Raw genomic sequence first — 11,635 nt, 5'->3', positions numbered from 1 at the left:
GCCAGACTCTCACCTTCACTCCAGGAGCAAAAACCTGAAAACACTAAGGCCAAACAGGGCCACTGGCCAGGAGATGACACTCTTTTTTATTTGCTAGTGGGTGGGCAGTGACTCAGGGAGGCAGCCGGTGGGAGAGAAGGAGGTGGCTCTACCAGCTGATGCTAAAAAAGTCCAGAGACTCCTGCCTGCACAGTCATCCCTCAGGCCCTTTCCAGCAACAGCGTCTTCCTCACACACACAGGATGCCCAGGGCCTTCCCCAGTTTGTAACTTGGCCTGAGAGGCCTCGGTGCATCTGGGTTCATGAGTGTTCTGGCTCTCCCCCCCCCCACAACACCCCACCCCCCTCCACCACACACACACACACACACACACACACACACACACACACACCTGTGTGAATGGAGAATCCTCCTTTCCAAGCCTGGGGCCTGAAAGTGAGAAAAAGCAAGAGTGGGCATAGAAGGCAAGATCCAAAGGAAGAAGCCTCTGTAGACCCTTCTAGACTGAGGCTTCAGGAAAGTCAAGTTTCAAAAGGAGGGGACTCCTCATATGACCGGCCAGTGGACCTTACCACAGGGAGCCACTTGCTGAGGAAGCCTTTTGGTCTTATTATCCCAGAGGGAAAACACAAGGTCACTGAGGCTCTTTATCATGCCAGTAAAAGGAGAAACCAGATACAGAGTAACTCTTCTAAGAGAGCTGCTTGCTTCCTCAGGCTAAAGAAAGCCAAGTGTTGTATATTCCCTCTCTCTCCTACACACACACACACACACACACACACACACACAACCACTACCACCACCACCAGCAGTAGCACCACCACCAAGCAACACATAGAGAAAGGTGTGTGTCAAAGCCAATTGCAGGTTCTAACTTCCTAGGAAGCTCAGTGGCGTGTGCCTTCAGTGGTATGTGTTCCTGAAGGCAGGCCTACAGACAAGCATTTCTGGGGTTCTAGTACCAGACATTAAGAGGCCACCTTATAGAAGTCCTTCTGGTCTATCTTGCCCCAACTTCCCACTTCCAGATGCAGACAAGTCTAATACACAGAGCAACCACACTCTGCCCCGTCCCCACAACAGGCCCCAAGGGTCATTCCTGGGAAGAATTCTCCCCCACGCTGCCTGTGACTGAGAGAAGGGAGGGGCTGTATTTATAGTGAGACACAGGTAGGCTCTCCCGGGCTCCCAGAGACAGTTTCGGGGAGAAAAGTCTGCAGAGAACATCCTACCCCCTGCACTCTGCCCCTGCTCAGCCCAGAGGAGAGGAAGACATCCACAAGAATAAAAGAAATGGAAGCCACCCTTGCTGGAGTCCCCCAAGGACCAGGCCGGCAGAGATACACAGCCAAAACCAGACCCAGGAGAGTCACTGACACAGGGGACTGGCAAGCAGTTCAGTCACACCAGAACTGAGAGACAGCAGATGGAGGATGAATGCTCTGGAAACCCCAGGGGAGGAAGAACAGCAACAGTCTTTCCCACAACCCACCCCCGTTTCAACAGCAAATGAACTTGGGGGGCTATAGGGGAACTCTTTCTGCACAACTAGGTTTTCAGAATAGTGGTGGGTTTGAACTAGAGTTGGAGGAGACAAGCAAGGGCCAGTAAGCACAACGCCCCCCAACAGGGACTTAGGGGTCCATTGAAAGGAAGAAAAGTGAGAGAGGGAAAGGTGGGAGGTTAATCAACAGGGGTGGAGGCACACTTAAAGCCTATACCCAGAAGCCAGAGCTCCCTGGCTCTGTCATGCCCCAGCCTGTTCCAAGGTCTTTTCCTACAGACCTTATACTTACCCTTAAAGGCATATTCTCCTGCCTCTGTAGCACAGAAAGTGGGTAGAGTGCTAGAGGCTGCTGTGCCAGTGAATATTTCCTGGGGACCTCCTATGTTCTATGCCTTGTGCCAGATGCTGGGGGGTTGGGTTTCAGGAGAGCTGAGCCAGTCTCCCTCCTCCAGGGATTCACAGTCTAGTGGCATCTGAGAGAGGTGATGGGAAGACTGAACTGTAGTTTGTAATGAGTGCCGTGGGATTACGAGGTGAGGGCTCATTTCTACTGGAGGAGAGTGAGGAGGGAAGAGGCTTTGGAGCAGACCCCTGAAAGCTGAAGAAGGCAGGGAAGACGTGTTTGTTGCCGGTGGAAGGGACATGAACTAAGGTATGGAGACTGGATCAGAGGATCAGATATAGGGACTAAACAAGTAAGGAGGTGAAACCATTTGCAGCGTTCTAAGGTTGCTCTTTAGTCTGTACCCACCAAGAAAACTGCAGCAGCAGCTGAAATGCACTTACATAGCCAATAAAGGTTGGTTGAGTTAATGAGACACGTGGAACAGTTCGAAGAAATGAAGGTAGATGCAAGGAAATTCATTTTGCTTATGGACCTACAGGTTCGGCCAGGAGCAGATGACTGCTTCACACACCAAAGACTAGGACCAGAAGGCAGCCATGTTTGATGGTAGTGGCTGGCCATCATGAGGACCTCAGATCAGGCTGAGGTCAGAATCCCATGAAGCCTTTCCACATGGCTACCTGACTCCCTCACAGCGTGGCTGCTGTGCTGCAAGGACAAATGTCTCAAAAAGAGCTCAGAACTGAATGAGCTGCAATGACTAACGTTTGAAAGTCACACCAACAACTCCTGCCATCAGTGTGGAACAATGATCCCAATTTGACCCCAATTCTCAATGAAAGAATGTCACCGCCGTGTAGAAAAGAAGGCATATGCAATGGGACATATTGGCATGACCACCTTGAAAAATCATAATCTTCTGAGTTATGCTACACAATGGTCCAAGGGAGAGACTTAGGACAGGTCAGAAGTGTTGCCAAAGAGCCCATTTGTTGTGTAACTTTAGAAGCATCAGAAGCATCGCTAAATCTCACTTTCCTTACCTCTAAAATGTTGCTGGTCTCTGGGACCCTTTCCAATTCTGGCAGTGAGTGATTGCTTGATTCTTCACAACTTATAGTCCTGGGTGGCTTTAAACTTACAACCATCCTGCAATTCCCCCACTCTAAAACCACCCTTCATTTCTCTTGGCAACCACCTCACTGTACCTTTGGCATCTGTTTCCTTGTCCTGTGTGACCCTGAAGCCAGTCACACAGTCTGTGAAGGAGTCTGTGACTCCACAGACAACATCACAAGCCATTTTGACATAGTTGTTTCAGATTAAAAGTAAATATAGAAGAATGGAGAGATGGCTCAGTGGTTAAGAGCATTGTTTGTTCTTCCAGAGGTCCTGAGTTCAATTCCCAGCACCCACATGGTGGCTCACAACCATCTGTAATAGGATCTGATGCCCTCTTCTGGTGTGTCTGAAAACAGCTACAGTGTACCCATATAAATAAAACAAATCTTTTTTTTTTTTTAAGTAAATAGAGGAGGGGAAAGGTAAATGAGTGAGAAGCCTCTAAGATTCGTCAGTCCCCCATACCTGCTGGGGGTATCACTGTGGGGTCTGCAACAAGTAAACACAGGAGGTGACTCATCTAACAAGGAAATATGTGTCATGAAGGAATTCGGTGCATCTGGTTACATATACATGAAAAGAAGCTCAAAGCAGAGTGCTCTGCATGGTGCGCAGCCAAGAGAGAGTTTCCTGGGAAAGCTAGGCCCTGCCAGTTGGTAAGGATTCTCCTAGGCACACAGAAAGATGGTTAACAGGTTCACAAAGACAGATGCTGTTGGGACTCAGGTGTGGGTCTTCTCACCGATTTATTCTTGTTCCAAATGAGAAAGTGAAACTGCTAGCGTGGTTCCTCTGGCTGAGAACCTGTCAGCCATCTGTCCCTTTGAATTAGGGACGGAGGCTTCCCACACACAGAGAGGGCTCCAAAAAGCCTCCAGAACTCAGTGGGTTGTAAAGCTAAAGCTAGGATGACCATGTGAAGGTGGTTGACTGGGCCAAAGGGGGGGCGGGGAGCCCTCATGATAAAGAGTCTGGACATTTGCCTGGAGACTGCATTTGAATGTATTCCTTCCAGGTTGATTTTTGTTGTTTGTATCTGTCTGTTAATTTGTTTAAGAGTTTCGTTGCTTGGTTTGGTTTGGTTGGATTTTGTGATCTCACTGTGTAAAACCCACTCCAGCCCCCAGCCTCAGCCTCCCAAGTGCTGGCATTATGGGTATGCATCAAGAGCAGGGCTTTTTAAATGCCCTCAGCGTTTGACAAACAAATGCTACTTTGACATCAACTTTGGTTTCATGTCAAAATTGCCTTAAAGAACTAAAAAATAAGGAATGCACCATGCTTGAATTGCCCTGCCAGAGAAACTGTCGCAGACAAACTCTCTTGGCAGCACAGAGCCTCAGCTTGACTGGAACTCTGCCTCTGTCCGAGGTGCTGAAAACCCTTCCTGCCAGACTCTACAGGAAGCCAGAAGGGCAACCCAGGTAACAAAGATGAGGGCCCTCTTCTGGACACTGTGAACTCAACAGCTTTCCCAAGTCACTGAAAATCCTGGAATTGTACAGTGGCTCCACCAGGCAGCCAAAGACACGCTAAGACCTGGTTTTCCATGAGTGCTAAAAGCCCAGGCTTTTTTCTCATGTACCCAGGCTTTCCTACCGTTCTCATCCACCTCAATCAACAGCACAGAATATTGTGCCTCTGCCCTAGATTTTTATACATGAAATTCTCTGGATCCCACTGGGGGTTGGGGGCTGGGGGCTGACACGTTAAGAAACATCAGAGCAGGAATTAAACAATGTCTTACTCTAGGTGTCAGAAACACAAAATAGCAAAGACTTCCTGCAGATTATACAAGTTTGAAATGGAGCTGGGGCTAACCATTAGACTGAGCACAAGGACCCCAATGAAGGAGCTAGAGAAAGGACTGAAGGAGCTGAAAGAGTCTGCAACCCCATGGGAAGAACAAAATGACCAACTAACCAAACCTAATACAGTTCCTAGGTACTAAAACACCAAGCAATGAGTTTAAATGGAGAGACCTATTGCTCCAGGTGCGTATGCAGCAAAGGACAGCACTTTCTGGCATCAATGGAAGGAGAGGCCTTTGGTCCAATGAAGGTTCGTTTTCTCAGTGTAGGGGAATGCCAAGGTGCTGAGGTGGGAAAGGGTGGTTTCAAGAGAGAACACCTTCGTGGAGGCAATGAGAGGGGAATGGGGATAGGATTGGGGAAGTGGGGATAATATCTGAAATGTAAATGCAGAGAATATCCAATAAAAATAACTCAGACAGAAAAGAAAGAAAGAGAGAAAGTAGAAATGGAGCTGGGTCTCCTGGACCTAAGTCAAGTGATTCAACAACCATAATAGAACCAGTTGTGGCTTATATACCACATATATCAAGAGCTATAAAAACTAGGGAATTCAAGGAGAGAAGACAGGGCCTGAGAATAGGAATGTGAGCTACAGAGATGGCCACTTCAGAGGTGTCTGAAATTAAGCAAAAATCAGAACTGATCTGGGGTGGAAGGGCCATAGGGTAAGAAGACTAACCCACCCCTAGCTCTATATCTTGAAGAGAACCATGCTTTCTCCATGGGTCTATAAGCACCAAATGCTAAGGACCACAGAAGTGATTTAAGATCCAATTTGATAACCTCTGGCCCTTTCATCTCCTGACTTACAATTACCTATCACTTCCCAAAATTGTATTACATTCATTTACTTATCAGTGTGAGGATTTGTAAATTACAGCCCACACGTAGAACTTAGAGAACAACCTGCAGGAATCCTTTGTTTTACCGAGTGGGTCCCAGGAATCAGATTCAGGTCACCAAGCTTAGCAGCAAGCACCTTCACCTGCTGAGTCATCTTACTGGCCCACCCATAACTTTCCATGTGTACACTGCACTATGCAAGTCACCTACTGACACATGAGGTCTGCAGTCCATCCCCTGACCTTGAAGATGACCTTGAAGAGTGGCAGGCAATTAGGAAGGAAAGAGGTTCATACATGAAAGAGAACACTGTGGGAGTCAAATACAAATGCCCTGTGACAAGAGAGGTCACATAGTCTCCACCTGGTGGGGCTGAAACTGGGGTCAGGACTCCATCTCTATTTTCTTTTGGAAAAAAGAAAAGAGGAAATCAGCAGTATGCACAGCCAGTGGCTATGGGAAGGCGGCAGCAGAAACCCACCACAATATGAAGTTAAGTCCTCTTACCCTGAAAAAGAGAGAGCCCAGGGCACTCCACCTTCTGAATCCAGGAGACATAATCCCATGTATTTCAGATTCTTCTAGAAAAGGGGCCAGAGCAGTCTGGGTTTAGGAAACCTATGCTCAAAATGGAATCCGAGGAAGACCTAAGCCTATCAGCAGCAAACACATTAGGAATGCATAACTTTACTCAGAAGGAAAATGAAAACTCCACAGTACCTTGTTTCTTAGCTACCCATGAAGGGAGAGACTTTGTTCTATCATACCTGTGATTTGCTATCTGGCCACCAGCATGAAGCAACCAACCATGGACTGGAACCTTCAACACCATGTGCCAAAATATACCTTTTCCCCTAAGAACTGAGAGACAGCAACTTCTGTATGATCAGAGTTCATTCATGCCTGTGGTGACAATACTTCTGTCTTCACACCTGCAGGTGTGAAGTAATGCTCCTCTCTCTTTAGTAAGGAGAGTGGGTTCCGCCCCTCCCTTGGGCACCCGGGAAGCCCAGGATGCACCCTACCCCCAAGCTGATCTCCAGGGCTGGTTGCTACGGAATTTCCATGCGTGGCATACTTGGTGCTTAAAACCCTGGTTCCCAAGGTACCCAGCACCACAGCAACCATACCAGGAAACTGGGCCAGCCTGAGGGAATGGGTAAGAAAGTAAGAGAGAAAATGCAGAGATGTTGAACAGGTCCCTGACAGCTGTCTGTCTCAGGTTTGGGCACATCCCAGAGTCTTGCACTGGCAAGTGATAGAGCTCTGTGTTAGCGGGGGGGGGGGGGGTCCCCAAGGCCTGAGGCAAAGATCCTGACTGTCATCACTCAAGAGATCTCAACCTGGCCCTAAACACACCAGGTACCAAGAATGAAGAGCAGGTCCCTATGCGTAATAAAAGTTCACATTTACATACTCAGCAATGGATTTTGGTCTAAATAAGTTTTGGAGAGTCCAACTATATACTCACTGGTCATGGGCATATATATGTGCTTACATATATATTACTCTCTCTGTCTCTCTGTCTCTGTCTCTCTCTCTTTCTCTCTCACACACACACACATATACAAACATGAATATATACATACATACATATATATACTTTTGTACACACAAACACTTTTGTCTTTCACCAAATTTTTGTTCTGAGATCCTGGTTCCTAGTGTAGAATCTTAGCTGGGACTGGTGGCACATACCTGTAACCATAGCACTCTAGAAACTGAGGCAGAAAGATCTCAAGTTCAAGACCAGCCTGTGCTGTAGCTAACCTGTAGCTACGATGTAAAACCCTATCCCCACAAAAGAAAGGAAGGGAGCAGGTTCTTGGGCAATGATTGGGTTGTGATGGTGGAGTCCTCCTAAACATAAGTATTGTCTCTAGAAAACAGATCCCTGGAGCCCCCAAGCTGATGATTACTGACAGGACAGGTACAAAGGATTCCAAAAAGACTCTGTGCCACAAAACCTTCCCGCGAGGCTGAAAGCCAATAGACAGATATGGTTCCGGAGCATATTGGATGAGAACAAGAAACTTACCAGGTTCTGCCCTAGGGAGCCTACCAGTAGGATAGGAATAGCTTCGAGGGTCTACTCCCTGGCTCCCTGGGCTGAAGAAACTGCCTTCTCTTACAGGAGTCATGGTTATCTGATGTTCCATGCTCCTAGCTGTGGCATATACATGACTCCCTATGCTGCTGGCTTGCCGGGCTCTGTGAGGGTTTGTGCAAGAAGGGGAGCAGGGAGAGATTTATCTGCTCCCTTCCTCTGGGAATGGGCTGCAGATAGTCACCAGCAGGAGCTTAAGCCAAGTGAGTCACTTCAGAAGGCCATTGTGGACACACTATTAAATCAGAGACCCAAGGCAGGTTTGTCTGTCACTGGCTGTTTGAAGTCCAACCCAAGTCTTACTGGCACAGATCATTTGTCTTTGGCTCTCTGCCTCCCTCATGTGGCTATCTCAGGAATCGCAAAGGCAGCTAGAGGGCGCCCAAGGCCAACAACGCAGCTCTTTCAGACCAGCAAAAACCCCTTCCTTGCCTGCAGTCAGCACCTGCATCTTGGCTCTTATCCTAAAGTCGTCCTGAAGGCCCAGCCCCACCTTGAAATCTCCAAGAAGAGCAGACCTCCTCCCCACACACAGCATGAGTTACATCCTGAGTATGAGAGAGGCCTCCAGACTGGCAGACCCTCCTCCCTTCCCTCCTTTTCCCTCTGCTCCCCACCCAGTCCTTGCCAGCAAGCAGGAAGGAAGTTGCTCATAGTGGGGAGGGTGGGGCACTTCCAGCTCACACTGAACAACTTAGGGTTGGGCTAGAAGTAGTCAGAGCCTTCTGCTCCTGCCACCCATCCTCCTCCTTACTCCCTAAAGCCCCTCCACACACACACACACACACACACACACACCCAAGGACCTGGGACCTTCTTTTTCCAACACAGACACCTCAAGATCAGAGCAATCACTCCCTCCCAGACTTGCACAAACATCTGGTCTGAGCTAAAAAGCAAGATTGGAGTTGGGGGGGATACAGGAAGTGCAGGAGGCACCCTAGCCCTCCCAGGAAGGTGCCCATACTCATCCATAAAAGCCTGTCACCCTGTCTTCCAGGACAAACAATGATGGAAGTCTGGGTTAACCTTCCCATTATCACTGCCACCAACAGGGATGGAGAAGCTGGGCTCCTAGCCAGCCTATCAGGAAAGGCTCATCCGATCTGAGACCCTACAACTTAAATCTGGGGTTTCCTTCCAAGGAGATACACCCCTACAACCTTCAGATTTTTCAGATGTTACTCTTTAAAGTGCAGTATTAAATAAATGCAATAGAGTTGCCTATATAAGCATTCAGTCACTAAGATGTAAAGCATCAGGTACCATAGGGCTGCAGGCAAATGGCAGACACAGAACCTCTGATGGTCAGGAAGAGAGGGACAAGCCCCATCCCAGGGATGGAAGAATCAGGTTCTGCCTCTGGCTTTGGGGGGATGTATTTTTCTTTTTCTCCAGCCCAGAATGTTCTGCCCCAGACTATCTACGTCACATCTATTCTTGTGGCTCAACAGCGCTCCCTCTTAAACCTGTCCCTTCACCTAGCCATGTAAACCCCTGCCACACGGATCCTGAGAGCTTCTCCCACTGGCTTCCAAAACACAGCCCTGGGTGCCTGGTGGCTACACATGTTTACAGCAAAGCTGAAATTGAAAGCACTTATTCTGCAGAGGGGGTCCAAACCCAGCCAGGATCCCAAGAAACAGAAGAGACTCTCACACAGAGCAAGCTGCCTAGAGTCCACAACTTGAGGACTGGAGAGGTGGCTCAGTAGTTTAGTGTTTGTTACAGAGAACCCAGGATCAATTCTCAGCACCTACATAGTAGCTCATAACCACATCGAGATGATCCAAGGCCCTCTTCTGGTATTGTACATATGTGGTACACAACATATACATGCAGACACTCTTAAACATGAAATATAAACAAACAAACAAATAAAGCCTGCAATTTCAAGGAAAGAGATGTTCCCAAGGCCTGTGTCAGAGTAACAAAGAACCCTACGGAGCATGTAAAAGAGGTCACAGAAGGCAGATTCCCCCCCCCTCCCGCCCCCAGGCTTATAACGGTCAGGATTTCTAAGAAGCAGATGCCAGGGTGTTGAAAGTTCAAGAGAATCACTGCAATGCTAGAAAAAGAGGCAACAGAGGCAGAGGAAGGATCTAGAACAAGATACAAGTCTGACATATAGGAAAGTCAGAACAGTTGAGAAGGCCTCAGACAGCATGAGTTCAGAGCAGCTCAGCCCACCCATCGGGGAACCCAGAACGAATCCACATACCTTCCCAGGCTTCTTTTCGAAGCTTATGGTGAGACACAGAGTCCTGGACTGAACACCGGGCAGATTCCAGAGGTATCACATCTAGATGTCAGCCACCTTTCTTGCAGCAAGAGGTACCTGCTCTCTAAGAGACAAGGGATGACATCTTCAAGGCCATGGCTGGCCCAGAAAGAGTCTGAGAGGAAAAGCAAGGATGAGGCATGGTATAAACAGAGACCTGGAGGCACAAAAGCCTGGGAGTGTTTGAGAAAGCAAATTTATCTTGGGAGCAATAAACTGGGGAGACCAGATAGGCTAGCAGTTAGAGTGGCCCTCCCTCGCTTTGTCTAAAGGCTTCGTGTGAAGACAAAGTATGAGACCTTGAGAAGAACCTAGCAGTAGGAGATGGGGAGACCTGTATCGAGGCTATGACCAGTGGTATACCCAACGGTGTCAGTATCTGATTCGAGTTAGAAGCTTGACACCGAAGCCAGTCACAGCTTTCTTCACAGAAAGAGGAGCCCTCGGTTGTCAGAGTCAAAGTTAGAGCTGAACATAGTAGCCAGGTGGGGCCAGTCTATCCAAGGTCCCGTGAAGATGAACTAACTATCCAGGAGTGGAGGCTAGATCCCATCTCCTGCCTCTCTGAGAATGCATGTCAGTAGGGACAGGCAGCGGGTCTCAAGGTCTGCAAGAAAACTGGTGTGTGTAAGAGTCACCTGCAGACCTGTTCCCAACCCCCACCAGTCCCCCAGGGAGCCCAGAGCACTCACATCCAAGGACAGGCTTCTCCCTCTTTGTGAGACCCCTTCACCTCTACCTGCCCTGCCCCAAACTAATGGGCCCCACCTTCTTAGTGACCCCAAAGATCAGCACAGCCCATTCCTTCCGGCTATTCCTGCCAACCCCCCCACCCAGGCCCACCCCAATCTTATCCTCCCCTGCTTCTCAAGAGTCCAGCCAACACAAATGCACATGTTTGTTTGTCTGCCTGTCTGCCTCTCCCTGTCTGCCTCTCCCTGTCGCTAAGCTTTGGGGGGGGGGTTGTTTTGTTTTGTTTCTCATAGTTTCTTTTTTGGACCTCCGAGGTCTCAATCTCACAAGGTTCCCACTCCTGTACACGCAAATACCTAGCTCCTAGTTTTCTGTCACAGAACTACAAACTCCAACATGCATGTCTGCCTATGGTGCCCAAAATGTGCTGGTTTGTATCTCCCTGCATTCTGGGAATTGTAGTTTGCCTAGCCCATACTCAGTGTCCACTCCCCCTGCCCCCAAACTCTCCCCTGTGGGTTATCTGCCTCAGCCCTGGTGGCTAGGTCCCTCCACTGACCTGCTGCCCCAGGGAAACATGCGTCACTTGACAGGATTGGGGGTGGAGGCCCTAGATGGCAGCTTCCTGCCCCTTTGTATCCCCCATTTGAGTCATGGGGTGTGGGGGTTTCAGGAAATTGAGATGAGAATGGAAACGATATCCTAATACCAGGCACAAGGACAAAAATGTCACTGCATCCTTGCTGAACCTGTGTCTCCAAGCTCCCAAAGGACCCTGAGATAGGAAAAGAGCAAGGGAGCCAGGATGAACCTAGAGGTCTCTGTGGTCACAGGAAAATGATATTCCATTGCTCTGGTACTGACCCTCCCACTGTGGCCTAACACCACCAAAACATATTTCCCACCCTCCATTAGCTCCAG

The sequence above is a fragment of the Micromys minutus genome, assembly GCF_963924665.1.
Source record: "Micromys minutus genome assembly, chromosome: 23".
Taxonomy (NCBI): Eukaryota; Metazoa; Chordata; class Mammalia; order Rodentia; family Muridae; genus Micromys; species Micromys minutus.
This window is presented reverse-complemented; position numbering follows the sequence as displayed.